This window comes from Lissotriton helveticus, chromosome 9 (genome assembly GCF_964261635.1).
Source record: "Lissotriton helveticus chromosome 9, aLisHel1.1, whole genome shotgun sequence".
In the NCBI taxonomy this organism is placed as follows: domain Eukaryota; kingdom Metazoa; phylum Chordata; class Amphibia; order Caudata; family Salamandridae; genus Lissotriton; species Lissotriton helveticus.
This window is the reverse complement of record NC_136070.1, coordinates 718,079,145-718,094,441: the sequence shown is the minus strand read 5'-3', so window position 1 is coordinate 718,094,441 and position 15,297 is coordinate 718,079,145. Positions and strand designations below refer to the sequence as shown.

General features: G+C 48.9%; 1 long non-coding RNA gene across 2 annotated transcripts in view; it reads left to right on the top strand.

The window, feature by feature from the left end:
* LOC144782944 (uncharacterized) overlaps window positions 1-15,297 on the top strand; it is a 501,527-nt gene that overhangs the window by 395,080 nt on the left and 91,150 nt on the right. The gene's annotated exons all lie outside the window — the stretch shown is intronic.

The following is a 15,297-nucleotide window of genomic DNA, read 5'->3' as shown; positions in this document are numbered from 1 at the left end:
TCCCAAAATATTAATTAAAGGAATGTCTGGGTACAAAGACACCAGTTCAGTTTTCGGTGTTTATGCGTATTGGAAATAAAATCACGTGTGAGAGTGTCAGTGCCCTGTTTCCCAAATGACGCTCGAGAATATTAGAACGAAGATTTATGAGAACTTCAAGGCATTCTGGGAAACGTAGTTACCAGTGCAATCGTGATCAAGGCTCATGTCCATCCCTATACTTAAATGACAATAAAGGATAGCAACGAAGGACAGTCCCTTATTCCAGTTAAATTGACATCATTAAAAACGATAGTCTACCGCAATGGTAGACAATCGAGGTTTACCATAGTTTATGTATTCTCAATGGTGCTCTGTGTAATTAGTGTGTCTTAAGTACTCTCACAGTAAAATGTGTGACGATTTAATGGCCACAAAAATGGTGTATTTACGAATATCAGCTCATGCACACATGCAATACTGTAAAGAAACCTGTTGATCACAGGACTCTTATAACGGTCAAATGGCCTTAATGGTGTCCTTCAATCTCAACGCCCACTAATAAAAGATATTTATAGGTGTGGGGTCCCCATCAAATGAGCAACTTATAAGATTCCCTCTCAGCTGATTGTGAATTCTATAGGGAAAACATAAAGGGTGTGGAGGGTCAAGGGGAATATTTAACACACCATTCCCTGACCTGGTCTGCTCTTGATGTAGTATATATAAATTCTATAGGGAATACAAATATTTTGCACTGGGATGACACCTAAGTGGTTATTATTATTGTTGATATCATGTGGCAACTGGGGGTTTACAGTGACATCCACGGAATGTCATCGTTCAATCCTGATTTATGGGTTTGTAATTTATACACCCATCTACAAGGTAAGGGCGCTGGATTTATTAGCAGCCTGCTTGTGAGTTACACCCCCTCTCGTACTCTACGCTCAGGTCAAAAGAACTTGTTGGTGGTGCCTCGCATTAGGAAACAACGCCAGGGAGGCGGTTCTTTTCACTTCTTGGCCTCCTCCCTTTGGAACTCTTTGCCTCTGACACTGAGACTTCATGAAGACTTGTTGGCTTTCAGACAGGCTTTCAAAACTTGGCTTTTTAGGCAAGCCTACCCATAGTTAATTTGGGCTCTCTCTGTTATATGTTATGTCTTTGCAAATCCTCCAACAGCGCCATGAAGCCTATGGGCGTACGTGCGCTTAATAAATTTAATTTAACATAACATAACATCTTTGTTCTTGTTTAAATAGGAACATGCTTATATCGGCAATGTGTGCAGGAATTACTGGTTGTTTCAAAACGGTCCACCTTATATCTGTAGGGAGATGCTGTGCCGCTAGGAAATGACTTGTGAGTTTGGTGGCTAGTTTGTTACACCGTATGGAACTTTTATGTTCTGATATTCGCAGCTTAACTTTGCGGGTTGTCATGCCGACGTACATCTTATTGCACGGACACTTGATGAGATAGATTAAATTTGCACTATTGCAATTGGTGAACCTGCGTTGTTCACAAACTCGTTCTAACCCAATATCAATGGTTAATGTTTTTGATGTCTGGGGACAAGCCGCACATTGTCCACATGGATAGTGTCCTATGACTGCAGGCATAGCCCACAGAGTTCCCACAGCTCTCGGTGCCTCACTCCTGGGTCTTGTATGGACTAATTTGTCCTTCAGATTTTGTGCTCTTTTGTAAGCGAAGAGCGGGAGAGGCAAAGTGTCTTGACCAGTATTGAGAATACCCCAATGTCTCTTCACAATCTTAGTGATTTGATTGGAAAATGTGCCAAATGTACTCACGCATGTCATGCGTTCGGTCTTGGGCTTCGGAGGCAAGATTTCAAGCAAGCTGTCTCGGTTGTTGTTGGCGGCTCGTTTTTTAGACAGCTGAATCAATTTTTTGGGATATTCTTTGTGTGCCAAATTTCTAGATAGACACAGGGCGTGTGTTTCAAAGGATACACGATTGGAGCAGTTTCTCTGTATACGCAAAAATTGTCCATAGGGCAAATTATCCCGTAAGGACTTCGGGTGGCAGCTGTTAAAATTAAGCAAAGAATTGCGTGCCATCATGCCAGGACAAGAATATCTCCAAGCTTTATTCCTGGTAGCAGCACCCTTGAATTAGCTGGGCTTGAGCTACTTTAGTCTGATCGTCGTCGACGCAGGTGCTTGCCAATGCCCTCACCTTCATGCGGAAACCACCAATGGTTTCTCCCTCTCACAGACGGGCCTAGCGGAACTTAAAGTGCTCCAAGTCGGGTTTAGTTGCAGGTTGAAGAGAGTACTTAGCACCACTACTGCCCCGCTGCAGTCATCGTCTTCACCTGCCACAGGTAGGTTTATGAAGAGTTTATACAACTTCTCATGCCCCCCATTGTGAGCCATGAGGATCATTTCACTGTACTGTTGTTTTCTCGAGTTGTGTGGAAATTGTTATTTAGACACCATACCAAAATCTTCCATTGAGGTGCTGCCGCTGCAGGGTCGAAGAGCAGCATTGACGGCATCGAAATGTGTGCACTGGCTCCTGTAAGTTGTATGGATTTTTATGCCAGTTGCTTCTGGGGTTCATCAGCCATGGTTTCCATTTAGGGATGCTCCCTTACACTTCTGTCAGTTGTAGTGCAAATCAAAGGCACTCCTGCGTGCCTTTTATTTTCTATCTAGGTTTTCTTTTTTGTATAAGTGTTGAAGAGTTTGGTAACAATGCTCTTTTCTTTTGTCTTCTTCTAGTTTGTGCAGACCCTCTGTATCTTTGGAAGTTTCCTTATGAGGTGAAAATGCTGAGTTGGAGTTCTGTAGACATTGGAAGCACATCTGGATGAAAGATACTAGTAATGACTGAAAATGGAATCCATCAATAGAGTAAAAAATGCAAGCGCCCCCACTGGAGGGGGATAACCAATGGAGGGCCAAATGTACTCAAAACCATGTATCATGCCCAGAGCTTCTGTCTCTCACAACAGCACAGACTGTTGAGCTGACCTTCTGCTGAACACCCCCCTCTCCCCAAAAGCCTCAATTCCAATACTCTCAAGGAAAGCTATGTCCAAACCCGCTCAACAGCTGCTGTTCACCAAACCAGTCACAGGGAAAGCAGTGAAAACAATAATTGACGACAAGGACTCACCGAAAGAAGTCACAATCAGGTCTATTTGGAAAGATATCACCTCCCTAAGAACATCCATGCCCACGATAGAAGTAACCTTGAACACATTATCACAAGAACTTAGCTCTATCAGGCCCTCAACTGCAGTCCACTAAGGACAGACTGCACCAGGTAGAATAGCGAATCAACACATTAATTGATTGGGAGATGACATGATCCCTTTCCTGACCCAATTCATACCTGAAGTCAGTAAATTGTCATTCAACCAACCCTTAGAGGAGGGACCAGACAAGGGTGCCCGTTGTCACCCCTCTTATTCGCCCTAGCGGTGGAACCCTTGGCGATACGCCTGAGACAGGAGGGGGAAGACTGGGGTATCCCCCTAGCGCATATGTGACACTGCGTATCACTGTACGCGGATGACCTCCTGATCTACGTTAGAGATGCCACGAGCGACCTGACGGGCATCTGGACAACGTTGGAGGAGTTTGCAACGGTCTCAGGCTAAGAGTCAACTGGGGGAAATCGTCCATATACCCACTAAGCCCCCATATGGCCCCATTCGAGATCCGAATGGGTACTCAATCTCTCGCCTGGAATGCCGACGCCCCTCGATACCTGGGAATACGACTGTACCATGCCCCAGAAGACCTATACACAGGAAATCACCGCAGGACGCTAGCCGGCCTAAGGTCAGCGGCTACCTTCTGGAAGACACTCCCACTGGCGCCCATAGGCCGAGTGGCATTGGCGAAAATGATCATGCTCCCCCGCCTGCTATACAGCTTCACGAATCTCCCAGTGATTCCACCCCGATCATTTTTCGGTGAACTGAACACTCTTCTGATAGACCTGATATGGGGAGGGGGCCGGAAACGAGTGGCGCTCACCACACTCTACCTACCTACCACGGAGGGGGGACTGGGAGCACCAGCCTTTGAGGCGTATTTTCTGGCGGCCCAACTCCAGTGGCTATCATACTGGACGGCGGGACGCCACACAGGAGAGACCAACACAAATACCGGCCCTCTCTCGCAGGCAGCGATCGCCAGACTCTTGTTACCGGGCACTAAGCCCCAGCGGACCCGTCCCCTGCTGGTGTCTGTCGCCCGAACGTGCATGATGCGGATACACCGCATGTCTAAAGCACAACAACCATACTCGCCTTTGCTACCGCTGGTGGGTTTCCCTCGCAGGAAATCGTATTACTCCCCGGGCACACTTCGAGTATGGACGGACCTAGGGGTCACAGAGATCGGGTCTTTGTACGAGGACGGACAGCTGCTGACGTTTGAGCAACTGATGGACCGATACGACATACCCCCTGGACAGTTTTTGCTACACAGGCAATTACTGGACAGCAGCGAGACACAATGGAACCTTGGGGCCGACGAACCAGCGACACATCCGGTGATTCATTCGATCCTACACATGGGGGTGGGGAGGCACTTGGTAACTTGGCTCTACAGGGCGGTGCGCTCGTTAATCCTCCCGTCCCTCCAGCCCCTACGCCAGAAGTGGGAGACGGAATTGGGCAGAGTGGTCCACGACGGGGAATGGAAGTCTGCCCTGGAATATCCCAAAAAAGTCTCCAGGAACGCAAGGTTCCGCAATATACAGTTCAATGTCCTCCACAGGGCCTATCTCACACCGGGTCGCCTTCAACGATTTTTTCCAGACACACAGTTCGAATGCCCCCGATGCCGAACCCCAGGCGCAGACTTCAAGCACATGTTTTGGGATTGCCCCTCCCTCCGCCAGTATTGGGACACAATCCACCGAACCCTAGAAGAGACCACAACCATTACAGTCATGAACACATGGGAGGCATGCGCACTCGGAATTTTCCGTAAACGGAAGACTGAGAAAACAAAATACCGATTCCTCTCACTAGCAATTCTCTTAGCAAAACGCAGTATCGCCATGCACTGGAGAGCCCCGGCGGGGCCACCAGAGGCGGCATGGATAGGTGCAGTACTTAAATGGGGTAAAGCGGAAGAGGAGATACTATGGGAAGAGGAGGTGCGGGGACATCGTAAAAATCCCATATCCCAGGAGTGGGCCCAACTACTATACACCTTCACACAGACGACATGCCCTCAGGAGTCCCCCACTGCCACTCAGTCCCCACCACGGCTGACGGCACCGACCCCCTTGTCTCCATAAACATATCATGGACTTTACACGCCGACATGAGGTGACCACGAACATTGACCCCCCGATATCCAATCGCGAACCTCTGGTGCTAGCCAAAGACCTATACCCAGCGATTTACAAACACACATACTGTACTTCCGTGCATTGACCTAGAAAACTCCCCCCTCCCGCCCCCCTCCTCACTCTCTCCCCACCCCCGAGTTTACTAGTTCACCCCCATAGTTACTGGGAAAGTAGGCAAGCTTGAATCAGACAGAATGCGACTTGTACACGTTACCAAACAACTGATTACACACACAATCACCGCGGGGGCACATAAAAAAATAATAATAATAATTTAAAACATTTATAAAGCGCAGCGTTCACCGTACGGTTTCTTGGCGCTAATGAAGAGTCCAGCAACTGAGGTAAAATAAGCCTGTCGTGGGGCGAGAGGGCCAGTTTACACGGAGAAGGCCTGTTTGAAAAGGAACGTTTTTAGATCTTTATGGAAAGAAACGTAATGAGTGGCAAAGCGAAGGTGGTCGGGGAGGGAGTTCCAGAATAAAGGAGCCAAGGTGGAAAAATTGGCTCCACCCCACTTTTTGTGTTTGAAACGTGGGATTTGAAGGAGAGACTTAGAAGAGGAGCGAAGCTCTCTGGTTGGTACATACTCGTTTATAAGCGAGGAGATGAAGGCGGGGGCAGTGCCTTGGCGGGCCTGGAAGACCATGCAGCCTGTTTTAAAAAGGGAGCGTTCCTTAACAGGAAGCCAATGGAGCTCCCTGAGGAGGGGTGTGGAGCGATGGTAACGTGGGAGACCATAGACCAGCCGGGCCGCCTGGTTCTGGGCCATTTGGAGCCTCCGCAGGCTGTATGCCGGGATGCCGTTGTATAGGGCATTGGCATAATCCAGCCGCGATATTACCAGAGCGGCCATAATCAATTTGAGTGCCTGGGGGGAAAAGAAACGGGAGACAGTGCGGATGGTTCGGAGGGTAAGGAAGCAGGAGGAGACTACAGAGCTAATTTGTGAATGGAGGGTGAGATGGTTGTTCATTTTGACACCCAGAGTTTTGACCGTGGTTGAAGGAGTGGGGGCAGGACCAAGAGAAGAGGGCCAGAAAAGAGAGTTCCAGGGACTGGAAGAACCACCGGTGAGAACCAACTCGGTTTTATCCGGGTTTAATTTGAGATGGTTGTGGTTCATCCAGTCCCTGATGAAAATCATAATGGACTGGAAATTAGAGACAGAGAGGGGAGAGGAAGATAGGTCAAAGATGAGCTGGAGGTCATCCGCATAATTGAACACGGTGACCTCCAGCTGCTGAAGAGCAAAGATGAGAGGAAAGATATAAAGGTTGAACAGTAGGGGGGAAAGGGAGGAACCCTGAGGGACACCACAGGTGACAGGGAGTGAGGTGGTCGTGAAATCTCCTAGCCGGACCGACTGGGTGCGGTCCCTCAGGAAGGAGGAAAGCCAGACCAGGGCTGATCCCTCGATTCCCGCCGCCCTGACACGGGACAGTAAGATGGTGTGGTCCACCGTGTCAAAGGCGGCGGAGAGATCGAGGAGCACCAGCGCCTGGTGTTTGTTGTGATCCATTCCCTTCCTGAGGTTGTCTAGGACCGATACCACAACTGATTCGGTCGAGTGCCTGGGGCGGAAGCCGGCCTGGCGGGAAGCCAAACCCCCATTTGCCTCTACATGGGTACTGAGTACCGCGGTGACATGGCGCTCCAGCACCTTGCTCAGATAGGGCAGCAGGGAAATGGGGCGGTAGTTGGCTGAGATGGACGGGTCAGCGCCAGGCTTCTTTAGAATGGGCACTATGGTGGCTGATTTGAGCACAGGGGTCACTACTACCTGCGTTAGGGAACTATTGAGGAAAGTAATGGGGGGTTCAGGACAGAGAGAGTAGATTTGTTGCAGGATTCGTGCCGGACAGATGTCTGCCGGAGAACCCGATTTTACTTTGGGAAGTATCTCCAGGAATGCTTCCTCAGTGAGGGGGGGAATAGTGGTAAGATGATATTGGACAGTGGGGGGGGAGGGATCGATGAAAGCAGACGAGGGGGGAGGGATGTTGGCCTTAATGGTTACGATCTTATCCAGGAAAAAGGTGTTTAGTTGGTTGCACAGAGGCTGGGATGGGGGGATTTGGGGTGAGGCTCTGTCGGAAAAGGCTAGGTCATTCACTATACCGAAAATCTCTCTAGGTTTATTTTCTGCTGACGTTATTTTAGTTGAAAAATAGGTGGTTTTGGCGGCGAGGATTGCTGTTTTATATTCGGCAAGTGATGTGCGATAAAGGGTTTTTAGTAAGGGGCAATAATTTTGTCTCCAGTGCCTCTCTGCCTGTCGAACGGTCAGTTTTAACTTTTTTAGGTTGTCGTTAAACCACCTGTTAGAGTCCTTAGGTCGTCGGATGGAAATGCGACACAAAGGAGCCTTTGAGTCACAACCTTCAGCCAGCCAGGCATTTATAGCCTTGGCTTGTGAGTCGGATGAAAGGCCGTAGAGGGTCGGAATGGAGTTCTGAAGCAGAGAGGTCAAGGAGGAAAGATCAACTCTGTTCCAATTCCGCGCCCAGGTGTTTTTGGCGTGTGGGACTTTAGACGCCTGTTTGAGAGGAATGGAGAAAGAGATAAAGGCATGGTCGGACCAGGGGCAGGGAGAAACAGTCACCGGGGAAACTGGAAGGTTAAGAGTCCACACCTGGTCAAGTATGTGGCCGTGAAAGTGGGTGGGGACAGAGACGTGCGGAACAAAGTTCAGAGAGAGAAGGGATTCTGTGAATTCCTTCGAAGCCGAACACTCAGAAGGGTCGGAGGGCCAGTAGTTAAAATCGCCTAGCACTAAGACCGAAGCGTAGTTGACCACCAGGGTGGCCAGTAGGTCTTGAAATGCCGGTAAGAACAAAGACGAAGACTGGGGTGGGCGATACATCAAAAGGGAAGTGATGGGGGGGGAGGTGGAAAGGGAACGGACTACAAGGAATTCAGTGGGGTGGATGGGGGGGAAGGGAAGGGTTTGAAAGTTCAATTCAGACCGAGCGATTAATGCCACTCCGCCGCCTACCCTGCCCGCCGGGCGATCAGCACGTAAGGCAACGTAGGAGGGGGGGAGAGTAGCCAAGAGAACGGGGAGGGAAGAGTCACAGAACCAGGTCTCGGTCAAGAGCAGAAGGTCAGGCTTCTCGGAGTCGAGCAGGACAAACAGCTCATGATGGTGTTTGACCGCGGATCTGGTATTAAGTAGAAGCACGGATAATGAAGGAGAAGGGGGGAGGGGATCAGGCGGGGAGGGACAGTGTGGCGGTGAGGCCGGCAAAGACGGCGCCGGTGTTGGGGTGGAAGTAGGGGCGAGCCCTAATGATGCAATGTGCCTGCGGACGGATTCTGAGAGTGGCCATTGGCCTTGGAGAATAGTAATCTCCTCAGAAGAGTAAGATGTGAATTTGGCATGGAGTCGTGCCCCTAGCCCCGTCCGGCCGCGGACGGGCGCAGACGGGCTTGCCTTAGGCGCGCCTTCGGCGCGCAAACGGCGCTCCCGCTGCGCTCGTCCGCTGCGCTTCCGGCCCTGGCACATTTTCTAGTTGGTTGGTGGAAGTGACGCTGGCTGAGGGGGCGTGGCTTAGAGGGGGCGTGGCCTGCGCCCTCGCGGTGCTCGCCGAGGGGGGTGAATGGAGGAAGGCGACGCGGCAGCGTTTGGACTCCGCTACCCGTGCCTCTAAGTATTTCAGGTGCCCTGCGGCGTGTAGCAGATGGACGAGAATTAAGAGCAAGGTACAAAATTACAGGTAAAGTTTTAAAAACACAAGTAAACACAGTGCGCTCTCCCGGCTGCTTTGCCTCAGGAGTTGTTGTCAAATCTGGTATGAGACGCTCGTATTCAGCGTCTTATACGCTGGCTGAGGGGGCGTGGCTTAGAGGGGGCGTGGCCTGCGCCCTCGCGGTGCTGGCCGAGGGGGGTGAATGGAGGAAGGCGACGCGGCAGCGTTTGGACTCCGCTACCCGTGCCTCTAAGTATTTCAGGTGCCCTGCGGCGTGTAGCAGATGGACGAGAATTAAGAGCAAGGTATAAAATTACAGGTAAAGTTTTAAAAACACAAGTAAACACAGTGCGCTCTCCCGGCTGCTTTGCCTCAGGAGTTGTTGTCAAATCTGGTATGAGACGCTCGTATTCAGCGTCTTATACGCTGGCTGAGGGGGCGTGGCCTAGAGGGGGCGTGGCCTGCGCCCTCGTGGTGCTCGCCGAGGGGGGTGAATGGAGGAAGGCGACGCGGCAGCGTTTGGACTCCGCTACCCGTGCCTCTAAGTATTTCAGGTGCCCTGCGGCGTGTAGCAGATGGACGAGAATTAAGAGCAAGGTACAAAATTACAGGTAATGTTTTAAAAACACAAGTAAACACAGTGCGCTCTCCCGGCTGCTTTGCCTCAGGAGTTGTTGTCAAATCTGGTATGAGACGCTCGTATTCAGCGTCTTATACGCTGGCGGAGGGGGCGTGGCTTAGAGGGGGTGTGGCCTGCGCCCTCGCGGTGCTGGCCGAGGGGGGTGAATGGAGGAAGGCGACGCGGCAGCGTTTGGACTCCGCTACCCGTGCCTCTAAGTATTTCAGGTGCCCTGCGGCGTGTAGCAGATGGACGAGAATTAAGAGCAAGGTATAAAATTACAGGTAAAGTTTTAAAAACACAAGTAAACACAGTGCGCTCTCCCGGCTGCTTTGCCTCAGGAGTTGTTGTCAAATCTCATGTATCACATAATATCATGTATCACCCACAAGCCTTAGATTCCCGTGGCGTCACCCGCACAATACCCGACATGACAAGTGCTAGCCCCCTTATGGGTGCAGCAGATAGTATAACATATACAGAGCGATCCTGCTGGTGGTGAACTCTGTCGACGAGCTGGGAATCCACGGGATGCGTGCCACCGAGGCACACAGACAAGGACGGAAGAATGACAACGACCCTGCACTGTGAAATGCCTAACAAGAACCGCAGCCCTATTGTACTTCTATCAGCCCAATGTTTGTAATGATCATTTAGCATCGAATGCACACTGTCGTATTATTCATGTAAAAGCAACCTAAAACCCAATAAACAAATTTAAACAAAAAAAAAAAACCAACCCTTAGAGATTCAAAGGGCATGCAGAATATGACTGTGAAGACCTCCGAACAATGACAGACCGTGACAAGTGAAAGCCTCTTTCCTGTTATATCAGCAAGTTTGTCAGATTATGTCAGGCGCAACTAGGTCACTATAAGAACCAAACCGACACCAGATATCTCACAAGCCCTGCCGCATGGAGCACATTACTGGATTTACATAAACACTGTAAGGATCATAAGGGACATATATGCTGGCACTGGGGATACAGTGCCACATTGCAGACACGGGGTAAATTTTCATCTCCCCTGTCAGCTGGCATGCCATCAATGAACCATGAGTAAAAGCCATGCCAAGCAGAGCAAGATTCCTTTTGAGACCAAACAAAAAGGAACGCCAACCACCATGTCTGCATTAGAATCCCAAAAGTCATATGGTGCGACCTTGGCGGAGGTCAACAGTGAGGTCACTACTTGAGATGAAGCAAAGCCTCAACAACATTAAAGGCAAATAGGACACCCCTACTACTCAGCTTGATATGCTGGCTGGTTCTAAGCAGCATACAAATGATGTAGAAGACAGTTGTTCAGCCATGTCAGAGAAAGCTCATATGCTGAAAAAGACACTTGTGGGAGTACAGGCAAAAATGATACTAAAGTCGAGGTCTCATAGGTGCAATATTATATTGATGAGCTTCCAGAGGCTACAATGTTGGATATTTTGGAAAGTTCCATGAAAAACCTACTGCTAAAAAAAAAAAAATTCAGCCTGCCTTTCTCGCGGATGCAAGGGCCCTTAGATACCTGGGACCAAGACCCACTCCTGTGGCACCACTCACACAGATCATCATGACATTTGTAAACTTTTGCGACTGCAATACCATTCTGAAACTTGTTCGGGAGACATGTGAAATGTGACATCAGGGCAATTTGCTGTCCTCCTACCCTGACTACACATAGTCACTACAATCAGTGAGAAAAGCTTACATACCCATTAAAAACACACACACAACACGTTCAATACTTCATGCTATACCCTGCTAAAATGAGAATGCACTGGGATGACAAGACCCATGTCTATGTAATACCAGAAGAAGCATCCAAGTTTTTTTTAAAGAAACATATTGTTAAACGCCATGCCAAAAAAACACTGGAAAAGAGAGATGACACCAAGGTAGAATTTCAACCAGGCACCTCCTATACCCTCACCGACAATGACTGAGTTGACGTGGCCCTTGATGTCAAACTATTGGACTCTCTCTACAGATGGTAACCACTGATGTGCATTGCCATCTGTAGATGAGGTGGATGAGAGACTGGAGAATGACCCTGTGTTGCTGTGTCCATATGTTTTATGTTGTGAAGGTGCCAAGTAGATAGTAGCCTACTCAGTTAAGGCCCAGTGTAAAAGTTCACATGCAGGCTCTTGTAGTTGCCCATTCTATTTATGTTAAAAAGCAGTTGGCTTGTGAGGGGAATGGTTGGGTTAAGCTCATCGTCCCATGGCATGTAATGCCACACGGTTCTTGACAATTCCTTTTTTCTTTGCTATATATAGTTGTTCTGGTTTTGCTGTTTAAATGGTGGGATTACACTGATGTTTGCCTGGTTGGTGGAGGAGGATGGATGGAGGAAATGTTAGACATGAAGGCCATATACTAAGAGGCCGAGGAGGAGGGAACGTCCGCATGGGCTGCGGCGTTCCCTCCGTGCAGATTAGGATGTAACCGCCAGGGTGGCGGTCACATCCTCTATCTTTAACATTGCGGCGGGTGCAGCTTGAAGCTGCTCCCGCCGCAATGTTAAAAATGCATGCATTGCATTTGCGTGCACAAAGCGGCAGGCACCGCGCGGTGCCTGCTGCTTTGTGCACGCAAATGCAGGGGGGTACCATAGGTACCCCCCATGTGCACCCCCCACCCCCCCTTCACCCAGGGGGCGCGCAACGGGCCCCCGAAGTGAAGGTCCGTATGCTTTTCCACGGCGGAAAAGCCGCCGCAGAAAAGCATACCTTTTACACCATCCTAATATGGCTGGCGGTGTCTGATAGACACCGCCAGCCATGTTAAAGCTTTTCCGCCGCGGTCGGAAGGCGACCGCGGCGGAAAAGCTGCGGACGGAATGCAGACCCAACAGCCATCCAAATATGGCGGTGGGTCTTTCGAGGCTCTGCGGCGGTTTTCCTGCATCCTCCGGGCCGACGTTGGCTTCCGCCAGCCCGGAGGATGCGGGAAAACCGCGCAATCATAATAGGCCCCTTAGTGTTGTATATGCAAATGTCTGGCCTATATTCCTTTATTGGGTGTTAGTTCATCACAGGCTATTTCATAATAGATGGGGCAAGGAACTCTTTGTTCCACGTCACTGGAACACATTGTCATGCAAGTTAATTGAAACGCCGTGATCTGTGGTATGCCTCGTGCCCATTTTTAGGCCTCACCTATGCAGAACGCATGCGATGCATAGAGGACCTTTAGACGTCGCTCTGGTCATTTTCAAGCACACACTCATGCTTGTCGCATCCAACTTGCGGGAGCGAGCAGGGGCACGCCACAAGTACGAGTGCTTGCTTGAAAATGAGCAGACTGCACGTGCGTACACACACCACTCCCGGGCTTCTATCTCGTGTTTCAATTGTATTTTCTGTTAGATGATTGTACTTTACCTATTGTGGTCATTTATTTTCGTCCAAGGTACCATTAATTACCCTGACGTTATCAATAATTTTTATAAAGACAAATACCAATAATTCAGATAAATACACATGCCACTGGGCAGATCTCTGACACACCAATTGATCACATCATTTAATCAAGAAAACACAAACAATAATACATACATACATAAATATTACAAAACAAACATACAAATGTACATATACTCCAAACAATTTCTACAATATCCTAACAACTACATATACTGGTGTACACTCATAAATCTGAGTGGTACACAAAGAGATAGTCCTATTCACACATGAGGTATCACGCCTCTCTATTTTTTAGTTATGTGCATATACAACCTTTAAACATGCTCAAATTGATTGGACTCCTCAATTATAGCTGAGACGCGGTCGCGTTTCAGCTTTAGTTATTCGGCGTTTTTTTCTAATATCGAATTTGGTGTAGTAGCTTTGTGCGTTTCCGTTTTTGTCCATTAGGGGAAAGAAGTGTGGTATCTTGTGACTGGTATTTATCATCCCTATTCTGTTTAGCTCTGGTCTAAGATGTGACGGCGCCTGAGTGTTCATAATCTGTCCCTACCTTCAACAGCAACCACTTTGTGACTCGCGTGAAACCTGAACCACACCTTTCTTTTTGCATGCGTTAATAATCCATTCAGGACACCACTCTTCACTAAGAAGTCACTTGCCTGTCTCTCTGAGCTTTGCACAACCCGTCTCTCACCAGTTTGTCTTCTTAAGATCCTACGAACAAAAGGTTATTTGAAGACAACGAGACTTTAGCAGAAATATAGCAACATTGTAGCTATATTGTAGCGCTTCTCTTTGCAGAGTCACAGTTACAAACTCACACAAATTGATCACTATTAACCCAGGATAAACAGCTCTATGACTGCCGATGCAATTCTAGTCGAGCTAGTTCAAGATAAATGTATACTGTTAGGATTTAAAGTATCAACACACACAGAAAGAGAATTTAGATACTGCACACAGTGACAAACAATTGCAACCTTTCTTGACCTCTACAGTGTTACAACTAAGGCAAATTTTACAAACCGGTAAAACCCGATCTTTCTATATGACAGATGTTTTTACAAGAATAGAAAAGCCTAACTATATGTTTCCATTTTGATTTCAGACACAGGCTTATATATTTAAACAACACAACTCTGAATTGTTGTACAATGTGGTTAGCACAGACGCTTCTTTAACCTCTCTCCAGCATACAAAGTCTTGTTATTGCAACAGAATCCCAGTAAGAAATATTTAATGTGTCAGTATCACCAGCCACAAAGGCCCTCCTATCAGCCATGATGCTGACCTGCCCAAAGTAGAAAAAACAAGCATTTGCAATGCAATAGGTCTCGTATTTATGCAAGTTTGAGCTATCGGCATTGTAAATGTCATTGCCTTTTATTTACATGGATAAAAGACATTGTCATTTATAATGCTAATAGCTTAAACTCTCGCAAATGCGAGACCTATTGCATTGCAAATGCTTGTTAATTGAGACAGCAGGCTGTACATTGGTGCCCATTTTGTGGCTAAACAGCATCCGCATTCTGATCGAGGCACTCACGTATCAACGCTGTATAGTGCACTGGTGTGCGGTTCAATCGTCATTAGAGTGCATGGTCCATTTCAGTGATGCACACACTTTAAAGAGCATCTTCTGTCAGTGATGCACTACGTTTCCAGCCTTGCATATTGGCAAAGCAGCCAGCACTACAACTCCCTACAGGCCCCCATGTCCACAGGGAGGGTGGTGGTGGGTGGGGTGTGTGAGAGACCAGCACTACAACTCCCAACAGGCCCCCATGTCCACAGGGAGGGTGGTGGTGGGTGGGGTGTGTGAGAGACCAGCACTACAACTCCCAACAGGCCCCCATGTCCACAGGGAGGGTGGTGGTGGGTGGGGTGTGTGAGAGACCAGCACTACAACTCCCAACAGGCCCCCATGTCCAGGGAGGGTGGTGGTGGGTGGAGTGTGTGAGAGACCAGCACTACAACTCCCAACAGGCCCCCATGTCCACAGGGAGGGTGATGGTGGGTGGGGTGTGTGTTAGACCAGCACTACAACTCCCAACAGGCCCCCATGTCCACAGGGAGGGTGGTGGTGTGTGTGTGAGAGGTGGGTGGGGTGTGTAAGAGACCAGCACTACAACTCCCAACAGGCCCCCATGTCCACAGGGAGGGTGGTGGTGTGTGTGTGAGAGGTGGGTGGGGTGTGTGAGAGACCAGCACTACAACTCCCAACAG